This window comes from Suricata suricatta, chromosome 15, assembly GCF_006229205.1.
Source record: "Suricata suricatta isolate VVHF042 chromosome 15, meerkat_22Aug2017_6uvM2_HiC, whole genome shotgun sequence".
In the NCBI taxonomy this organism is placed as follows: domain Eukaryota; kingdom Metazoa; phylum Chordata; class Mammalia; order Carnivora; family Herpestidae; genus Suricata; species Suricata suricatta.
Window position 1 is genome coordinate 66,789,122 of NC_043714.1, and position 11,079 is coordinate 66,800,200.

Consider the following 11,079-nt stretch of genomic DNA (forward strand, 5'->3'; position numbering starts at 1 on the left):
ATAAAAAAGTGCTGAGGCATAGGAGCACATGTACCCCAATGTTCATAGCGGCACATTCTACAATAGCCAAATCATGGAAAGAGCCTAAATGTCCATCACTTGATGAGTGGATCAAGAAGATGTGGTATATATATACAATGGAGTATTACATGGCAATGAGAAGGAATGACATATGGCCATTTGTAGGAAAGTGGATGGACCTTGAGGGTGTCATGCTAAGTGAAATAAGTCAGGCAGAGAAGGACAGATACCATATGTTTGCATTCACAGGTCTAACAGGAGAGACCTAGCAGGGGACCATGGGAGAGAAAGGGGGAAAGAGAGCGGGGAAGAGTGAGGGACACAGATCAAGGGAGACTACTGAATACTGGAGACGAACCATGGCCTGAAAGGGGAGGGGGAGGGGGAGAGGGGGTGATAGTCATGGTGGGGAGCACTTGTGGGGAGAAGCACTGGGTGTTATATGGAAACTAATTTGACAATAAACTATTATAAAAAATAAAATAAAATAAATAAATAAATAACATTTTAAAATTTAAAAAAATAAAATATTATTTGATGCCTCTTAGCATTCGAAACTAATGACCAACTGCTTCTTGATTTGTCTCTTTTACTCTGTACATCTAACACACTCTATGTTTGATTTTGTTTGTTTGTTTGTTTGTTTGTTTGTTTGTTTGTTTTATCTGTGACTCTTCTGGCTGCTTCTGCTAAATCTGGCTAAATCTGCCTACTTTAGTCTCCCTGGTTGATAATCTTCTTCCTTTACCCTTTAGAAGTGTTCTGACCTACATTTTCCAAGTTAATAAGTGAGACCTCATCCATGTATACGGTTTGACTATTGTGCCCCTTCTGGCAACCACATATTTCTATTTCTAATTCATTGTGACCTTAACATCTGTTTCTAGAAGTCCCATAGACATCTCAAATAAAACACATTGCTAATCAAACCAATTATATAAATATGCTTCTCTTATTGGTACCTTCCTTCCTGAAAAGATATGATTACCCATTCCAATTGTCTAACTAGAAACTGGAGCTCATCCTGTCCCCTTCTCACTCACCACACCCCTGCCCTCGGTTAGGGAATTCTCCTCCCTTAATATGTCTAAACTGCATCTGATGTGTTTCTGCTGTTTTGGCCTTACTGGATTCCTCCACGAACTTGTGTCCAGTATTGCTCACTTCCCATATACGCCCTACTCTGCTGTCAGACACGATTGATCTCGGTATGTCATTCTTTTACTCAAAAGTGTTTACTGACTCTTCACAGCTTTGGGGACGGGGTGAAAATTCAATGTTCTTCATGATCTGTTATTTATGAGCACAGCATGTCACACACAACTTCCTCCTAGTATTTTCATCTGGCCTTAGTTCCAAACCCTTTCATTCCCTCCTTGGGAGCTTGATGAAAACAAAGTGACTGTCCCTTACCTCTTACTTGAATAGCAAGATGTCTATCATTTTAATTGATTTAGCATCATGTCCCAACATGAACGGCACATGTGCCAGCTGAAGAGGCGGTCTCAGCCTGGCTCTGTGCCCATCATGGCCTCTCCAAGCAGGGTCTGTCTTATTTTTGCCTTTGCTTCTGCAGACTGCACTGTCTGCCTCTGTGCTGGGGCAAGGGAGAGCAATGGCTTGTGTCCTTGTGGCAAGGTGAGATATGACTATGTAAGACCTGCCCCAACTAATGCCAATCAGTTTCTTTGGACAGCTTCCTACTTTCCGCAGAGCTGGAGATGATCATTCAAGATAGCCGTTGTTCAGGGGCACCTGGGTGACTCAGTCGGTTGTGTGAATGACTTCAGCTCAGATCATGAACTCATGGTCTGTGAGTTCAAGCCCTGCATCAGGCTCTGGGCTAACAGCTCAGAGCCTAGAGCCTGCTTCAGATTCTGGTCTCCCTCTCTCTCTGCCCCTCCCTGCTCATGCTCTGTATCTCTCTGTCTCTCAAAAAAAAAAATATTTAAAAAAAATTTTAAAGGGGTACCTGGGTGATTCAGTGGGTTAATTGTCCAACTTCAGCTCAGGTCATGATCTCACGGTTTATGGGTTCAGGCTCTGTGCTGACAGCTCAGAGCCTGGAGCCTGCTTCAGATGCTGTGTCTCCCTCTCTCTGCCCCTCCCCCACTCATGCTCTGTTTCTCTCTGTCTCAATAATAAATAAACATCAAAAAATTTAAAAAAATAAATTAAAAGTTAAAAAAAAAGATAGCCATTGCTCAGCCCAAACTTTTGGTACAAATGTCCGTCCAATCATTGTTAACAAGATGGTGACATTAGCTGTTGCCAGTAAGGAAGTTGGATAGTGGCTTTTGCCATTTACAAGTCTTATTGCTGTTATAAGCAGATATGAAAAACAATAACAAATTAAAATTGTAGTTATCAACTAAAAACCGCATAAATGCCATGTAATATATCACTTTTACTCTTTGGTGAGAGTAAATTACTTTTAAATATTACATTTCTCTTCTTATAAAAAATACTGTTGTGAAGTCAAAGAAAGTCTATTCTTGTCTTCGGAGGTGAAAGGCCAAGATTTTGTGTGTGGTTATGTCTGTGGGCTATTTGGAAAAATCTTGCAAATAACTGTGTGTGTGTGTGTGTGTGTGTGTGTGTGTGTGTGTGTATTCAGAAGTAATGGGATAGAGTGGTGCTTCAAGCACTGTTTATAAGGGATAAAATCAGATGAACTTTGAGTTTTCTGTGATCCAGAGATTCTATTATCTAATGAAACGGAACTCCATTTTATCTCCCAACTCAGTAATGAACGCCTGGGGGCAAACCTATCTTGCTGAACACTGTTTATCTCCAGTGGCAGAGGGTCAGGATGTGGCATTATTTTAAGTGGATATTAAAAGGATGAACAGAAATGTCTGACAGAGGAATTACACTGGCCTTTTGCAGATGCCAAATGTCACTGTGTCCTCTAGGCTCTGCCTAACATCTGTGGGAGAAAGTGAGCATGTCATTAGAGGGAGTGGAGCCAGATCAAGGTCACTGCTCTGTCAAATGGCATGCCTGATGAATAACCTTGCCTCATGGTCTGAGGAAGACAAGGTGCCACACACTATCTGATTTTAATGCACAGTGGAAAATAGGCAACAATAGCTGGACCAATAAATTATTCTGAGTTAAGAAGATATTGAAGAGGCAGGTAGGCAATATAATGTGGGCTCTAGAGCCAAAGATCCAACTTTCTGATCATCACTGTTTCCTTCAACAAGTTGCTCTCTCACAATTGGTTTCTTTACCTATAAAAGCAGGTGTTCATTTATTCTACTGTATTTGCTGCCCATTGTGTATCAGAAACTAGACTAGGTTCTAGACATGAATAAAACAGAGAGGAGGGACATAATCTGCATTTCCTGAACATGTCTATCCTACCCATCACCATCCATGAGAGCACTGACCACCTACGGTGTGGTAATCTCTCTACAGGAAGATGTTACATGCTACATAAAATGTCTCTAATTTAAGGATGTGGTCTCATTCATCTTAAACCTCCCAGCTCCTAGCTCGGGAGGCTTACTTGTCGATTACAATTCAACTCTGGCATTGTGTTCTCTGCTCATCGTCACACCTTCTATGTGTTCATGATAATTTATTCACTGCTTGTACCTCCCTCTTCTGAATTCTGCTCACATAATGTTGTGAGTCGAATTGTGTCCCACCCCTCAAAAAATACATTCAAATCCTAACCCCCTATACCTGAGATTTTGACCTTATTTGGAAATAGTGTCTTTGCAGATGTAGTCAACTTAAGAAGAGGTCGTACTGGATTAGGGAGGCTCCTAATGCAATGACTGGGGCTCTTAAAAGATGAGGGAAATTTGGATACAGATGCCCAGAGAAAACACCATATGATGACGAAAGCAGAGATTGTAGAGATGATTCTATATGCTGAGGACCACCAAGGATTGCCAGCAATCTCCAGAAGCTGGAGATATTCAAGGATGGATCTCTTTCTAGAACCTTCAGAGAGAGCATAGTTTGGCTGATACCTTGATTTTGGACTTGTAACCTCCTGAACTATGAGCAAATAAATTAATATTATTTTAACCCATTCATTTTGAAGTACTTTTTAAAGGCAGCCTGAGGAAGCTAATATGTGTTTTTTCTCTTATTGGAACTACATTTATCTCTTACCTTTACCTGCTGAAAGCCTGCCTCTTCTTCAAGGACCAGCTCAAATACCACCCCAGAAACTCATTTCAAAGTAACCTACCTGCTGAAGTATTAAGTATCACTCAAAATATATATGTCTCCTATGTTTTTTAAAGTTTATTTATTTTGAAAGAGAGAGAGACAGAGAGAAAAAGAGTGCATGAGTCGGGGAGGGGCAGAGAGAGAGGAGAGAGAATCTCAAGCAGGTTCCATGCTGTTAGCACAGTGCTGGATGCAGGGCTTGAACTCAGGAACCATAAGATCATGACCTGAGCCAAAATCAAGAGTCAGATGCTTAACTGACTGAGCCATCCAGGCACCCCCATCTCCTAGTTTTTTATGTTTTGTTTTGCATATTAACACTAATAAAAGAAAAACTAACATTTATGTAGTACTTTCAGAATTGTCTAATGTAATATTCACAGCAACCTTCTGGAGTTGGAGACACAGATATCATTATCCGCATTCTCCAAGGGAAGAAACTGATGGAAAGAGAAGGTGAGCAGCCCAGCTAAGGACAAATAGCCAGTGTGTGTCCACAGGCAGATGACAAGCAGAGGAAGGGCTCTCACCTTGGTTCCATGAATCTTCCTTATAGCTTTGTTGGTCTTTCTCATCAAGAAGAGCTAATCTCCCAGAAGTTCCTTCTCAGCTAATGGTGGGTACAGTTTGCATAGTCAAAATACTTTTTTTAATGGACTTTTCCCTTCCCAAGTTCTATAATAAGCTCATTAGTTCAGCCTCATCAAAAAGCACTATGCCTGGCAAACAATATGCATTCAAAAAATGCCTATTGAGTGGATGTGCTGAGCCTATGGTTCTCTCTGTTCCAGTCCTCCAGCGCTACTCTTCCTCAGACTTCTGATCAGGTTGGTACAGGAAGTTTCCTTCAGGAGAAAGCCTGGGCACCATTCCATGCAAGCTGAGGAAAGGAGAAACAAAGTGATTTTCCATTATGTCCCCAGTAAGAGAAATGCTTAAACTCCCTGCTCCTCTTCAAGTCTGGGATACCTCACAGCACAGATCACAGGAAATGAGAAAAAGTACATATCTGGATAGTAAGCGGCCTCCCCCCAAAAGTTCCACTGTCTTCAAGAGATCACCAAGTCAGTGAGGGGGAGGTGGGGTTTTCATTTTCTGGGGTGACAAAGATCTTGGAAGTTCTAGAATTATTCACGACCTCTCCTGTTTCCTCTCCCTGTTATGGAACAGATGGAAAAGGATTACAGCCCAAACAATTTTGTTTGTTGGCATAAATCACACAAGACACCTGCTATTAGCAATCTCATGGATGAATCAATGCCTTTTTTCTAGTCGGAAGCATCGAAGATTGAAGTTAATCTCTCTTCCTTTTGCTCTCATTTTTAAAGTGTCATAACTTTATCCATAGAATAGCTGGGCTTTTAAAAATATGTCCTCACTCCAATTCCCACCTTCTGAATCATAAGATACTCTTCGTCCATCCATTTGCTTGAGAAGCCTCTGAACAAAATCAAATAGCAACACCTCACAAGAATAGTATCTTTGGTCCTTCTTCCAGGATCAAGCCATTCTATATCTCTTGTTTTGTGCCTCATATACATCTCTACAAAGTGCTGAGGGCTTAGTTTGGAGTGGTTCCCAGCACATGTTGATGTCAATTTATGCATTTGCAGTGTACTCTTCTTAGACCCTGCTGGAAGAGTATTAACTTGAATAAAGTGTTTGGATGACTGCCTGTGAACAAGTGAATTTCACCCTGGATTTGCTGCATCAAATCTTGGTTTGTTGTGCTGCACCCTGAAGATGCTCAGAAGATAAGTTCTTGGTTTTTCCAGCAGAAACCACTGTCTCTTTATCAGGTAGGAACATGAGACAAGGAGTGTGCTGGATGATGGTCTTGGCCAAATCCTTGAAGGACCACATTTGACATGTGGTTTTGCCTTGCTACCTCCTGCTTATCCTTTGAAGCTCCATTGGACTGAATCATCCTCCAAGAAGCCTCTCTTTACCTGGGGTTAGAAGATTGCACTGAAAACCCCCACTTTTATGCTATGTCTATCTAGTCCATTATTTTGCAGTCACCTGTTTCCTTTGCTATCTCCATTGTAAGGTGGTTATCACAAATGATATTGGTGACAAAAGTAGATACCCTGAGATCCCTTTTACTTGTTGGGTCAAGATACTCATCCCCCAGCTGTCATAAATGTTTCAGCTCATGGCTTTCACCTTCAACCTTCTCCAGAGGATTCTCATTGGGCAACTGAAGCCATTTGTCCTTGGGAGTCCTGGCGTTATGATGTACCATGACCTCTCCCATGACCACCACTTCTCTCGAGTCAGGAAAGATTCTGTGGCACAATTTGTGTTCTTGGTCTCCCCAAAGGATTAGGCCTCATGTGAAACAACTGTATGCATAGCTCCCTCCTCCACTAATGTGCTTTCCTAATTGCCTTAGCATCTCATCCTGAAAGTATTCCTCCAATCAATCACATGTAGAGGAATATCTATCTCAGGGTCTGCTTCTAGAAAACCTGACCTGAGAGAAAGATATAATCTCATTACCTTCTCATAATAACCCCAAAGTAGATATTAATGTTCCAACTGGAGAAATGGAAGTTCAGGGACAGTAAATAAAACTTTGAGATGTCATAACTTTATCCATAGAATGGCTGGCCTTATAAAAAGATGTCCACACTCCAATTCCCATCTTTGAATCATCTGTTACTCTCAGTCCATCCATTTGTTTAAAAGGATCCTAAGCAAAATAAAAATGCAACACCTTACAAGAACAGTACATTTGTTCCCTCTCCTGGAGCCAACTTGATCTATATCTCTTGCTACACAACAAACACTTGGCTGCCACACACCAGATTCTCAGCAAAAGATGTTATATGAAATAATCTGAAATTTCCATTAACACACCCAATAATCTTGAGTCCCAAGACCAGGTATTAGTTGGTGATAAAATGGGAAAATTTGAAAAGAACCATGACATGGATGCTATACAGGTCCTCTGGGATAAATATAAAAAAAAGGAGATCCAGATTAAGAACATCTGATTAGACCTAAGGACCAAATTACGCAGGCCTATCAGACAAGGTAATTCATTGCAGTTTCCAGCCTTCTGTGGTAGGTCCGACAGTTATCCCTGGAAAGAAGGGAAGCCAGATCATTCACTGGATGGCTTCTGCTGAAGGAGGTTAAATGGCTTCTATTTAAGAGACTGGGTTCAGGAAAAGGTGGACACATTCTGATGAACAAATGAGTTTCCTTCTCTGGTACTCACCGTGGTTCATTTGTTAATCTAGGCTTTTGGACCAGATGAACTTTCAGAATGTTACTTCTCCATGGTGGATAATGAGTTACTTTTATTTTCCTTTGGGAAAGGGAAAGAAAATGAGCGATACTCATGTTATACCCAAGTCTCCAATATCACCCCCAAAAACCAGAGACTGCCAGGGAGACCGAGTCATGCATGCAAAAGCAAAGGGCTTTATTACAAGTTTAGGTTGGCTGAGTCTAAGCTCGGGTTCACAGACTTTACCAGCGCAAATTCATGCTGAGAGCCCCGAACATGGCGGGGTATGGTTTTTATGAGTTTTGGGAAGGGGGAGTTACAGAAAATTGTGACACAGGTACAGGGGTCCAATCATTACTATACGATACCATTAACAGCAGGTTTAACCATTCATTGATACTTTTGGTGGGAGCCAATCACAACATTTAGAGTATTGACCAATCACAGAGTGGGCCCAGGACCCTCACATAGGGTGTGACTAGTCTTAGCCTCCATCTTTAGGCCCGCCCTTAGAAATGTTAAAGATGTTAGCTGGCCTTTCCTGATTGGGTGTTACAAGGGTGGTCCCTCCTTCCTTGAGCAATGTGTGCACTTCTATTGTCTAATGATTCTGAGAAGCCGACTTCAGACCTGCGTCCTTAGACTCAACAATCACACTTCCCAAATGAGTTGCCTTCTCATACATGACTCATCTTGTCTGAGAGATTATTTCTGTTGGTGTGGACCAACTTCATCCAAATTTTTGAGTACTCCTCTCTACTGAAAAGCCATGTGTCTTATATGGAACCTTACTCTACTTTATTTTTTAAATTTTTTATGTTGATTTATTATTGAGACAGAGAGAAATAGAGCATGAGTGGGGGAGGGACAGACAGAGAGGGAGACACAGAATCTGAAACAGGCTTCAGGCTCTGAGCTGTTTGCACAGAGTCCAATGCGGGGCTCGAACCCACAAATCGTGAGATCATGACCTGAGCCGAAGTCAGATGCTCAACCGACTGAGCCACTCAGGTACCCCACCTTACTCCTACTTTAACCCACAGTGGGATGAGTTGCCTCTCCTCCAAACTTTTGAACTTTACCTATATACCCACTATGTTTATCTGTATCATAGTACTCATTTTTATAAATTAAAATGCCCTCTCCCTCTCTTCGTCATGTATCTGATGTGTCTGTCTCCCCCATTAGATTTTGAAATCCCTAAGAGGAGATAGGTCTCTCCAAATTGGTGCATCTGAAGGGTGGCACATGATAAATGTGCACCGTTTACTGCATGAGTAAGTAATTAATACCTTAAAAACTTGTAGATTCACGGTAACAAGACAGAGCTACAAGAAATTTCTCTACTATTCTCACTGCCAATCATATCTTGTTTTAGAGATAAAAATGGCTTAGAATTAAAGGCAAAGCTTAGTAAATATTCACAAATGGGACAAAATGATTAACGACAAGGAAACAACCATTAATTATAAAATCCAGAAGTGATTGGGTTTATATCACAATTATTTCAGCATTCCAATTCAATTCAGTACAACTTTGATGGGGAATTTCCATGATCTGCCAACACTACTTTCCAAGGACAGTTGAATGGCATGGGTTATAAAGGGAAAAGCAAGGAGGGGTGAAAGAGAGGTAGTTCAGTGCCAAATTTGTAGTAACCCTAGCCACCCTAGGCAAAGTCATTGAAAGTGTCCTCTAAAATTACAAAAGGAGTTGCTTACCACAAAGTATGCAGTCATAATTAGTACTCAAATAATATTATTGATATCATGAAAAAATACCCTAAGCCTGGTGTTTTGGGGCTCTGGCCCCAATTTCAATGTGGTGATGGACAGGAGGTAGAGGATAGTCCAACACCAATATTAAGCAATTTGGGGGATTCCAGCTGGGCATCCTACCATTCAACTCAATTCTGACACTATCTACCCAGAGATCACATCAGACTCCATGCTTAAGTGTTCGGTCCTACCAGATTGTCTCCTTGCCCAAACTTCAGATGCCAGTGACAAGTCCAAGCTGTTACCTGTACTTCTGCCCAACTTGCTATAAATCAGAGGTTTCCATGATCTCCTCTTGAATTAATTTGCTAGATGGGCTCACAGAACTCAGGAAACCTATTTACTCACTAAATTATCAGTTTATTATAACAGGATGTAACTCAGTAACAGCCAGATGGAAGAGATGCACAAGAAAAGGTCCAAGGCTACGGCGTGGAGCTTCTGTGCCTCTCCAGATGCCCCACCTGCACCCCCAACTCCATGTGTCCACCAATCAGGAAGCTCTCTGAACCCAGTCCTTTGGAGTTTTTATGGAGTCTTTGTTACATAGGCGTGATTGATTAAATGATTGGCCTCTGGTAATTGAACTCAATCTCCAGCCTCTCTGCCCAGTTGGGGGGGAAGAACTAAAAGTTCCAGCCTTTGATCACAAATTGGTTTTCCTGGCAACCAGCAGCCTATGCCTAGGTTACCTAAAGGCTTTCCAAAAGTCACTTCATTAACATAACAAAAGATGCTTTTCTGCTCTCATCATGGAAAATTCCCAGCAGTTTTAGGAGCAGTGAGGCAGGAACTATAGACAAAGACCACATATATATGAGAAATTTATTTTGGTCACTGAATTGCCAAATACATATTTCTTATACATCACAGTATTGCACTTGGAATAAAACAGATACCAGAAGAGATTTAGTCAAGTTATTTAGAATCTTGTGTGAACTAAGAGTGAAGGTGACTACCTCTTTACTTGTTATCACAAAAGTCAAAGCCAATGTCCCAAAGTTAATAGAGTTAGAATATTTATTGTGAACACTTACACGGTGTTTGCTGTGCTTTGGGCACTGATCTTAGTGTTTTATGTACAGTAGTTCTTTTAATCTGCAGAACACTCCTGTGGCATAGATACTAGCATTATCATTTCCATTTTGCACAAGGATATTAAGGAACATGGTTAAGGTCACATGGCTACAAACAGGCAGAATCATCACTAACCACAGGAAGTTTGTTCATAGAGGCCACTGCCACACTAACTTGAGAGACTGAGGGTAGCTCTTAGAAAGAACTTACTTAATTATGAACAGACACTTCTCCAAAGAGGACATCCAGATGGCCTACAGCCATATGAAACGATGCTCAACATCACTCATCATCAGGGAAACACAAATCAAAACCACACTGAGATACCACCTCACGCCAGTCAGAGTGGCTAAAATGAACAAATCAAGAGACCATAGATGCTGGCGAGGGTGTGGAGAGACGGGCACCCTCCTACACTGTTGGTGGGAATGTAAACTGGTGCAGCCACTCTGGAAAACAGTGTAGAGGTTCCTCAAAAAACTATCCATAGAACTCCCTTATGACCCAGCAATAACCCTGCTAGGGATTTACCCAAGAGATACAGAAATGCTGATGCATAGGAGCACACGTGCCCCAATGTTCATAGCAGCACTGTCAACAACAGCCAAAACATGGAAAAAGCCTAAATGTCCATCACCTGATGAGTGAATCAAGAAGATGTGGTGTATATATACACAATGGAGTATTACATGGCAATGAGAAAGAATGAAATCTGGGCATTTGTAAGAAAGTGGATGGACCTTGAGGGTGTCATGCTAAGCGAAATAAGTCAGG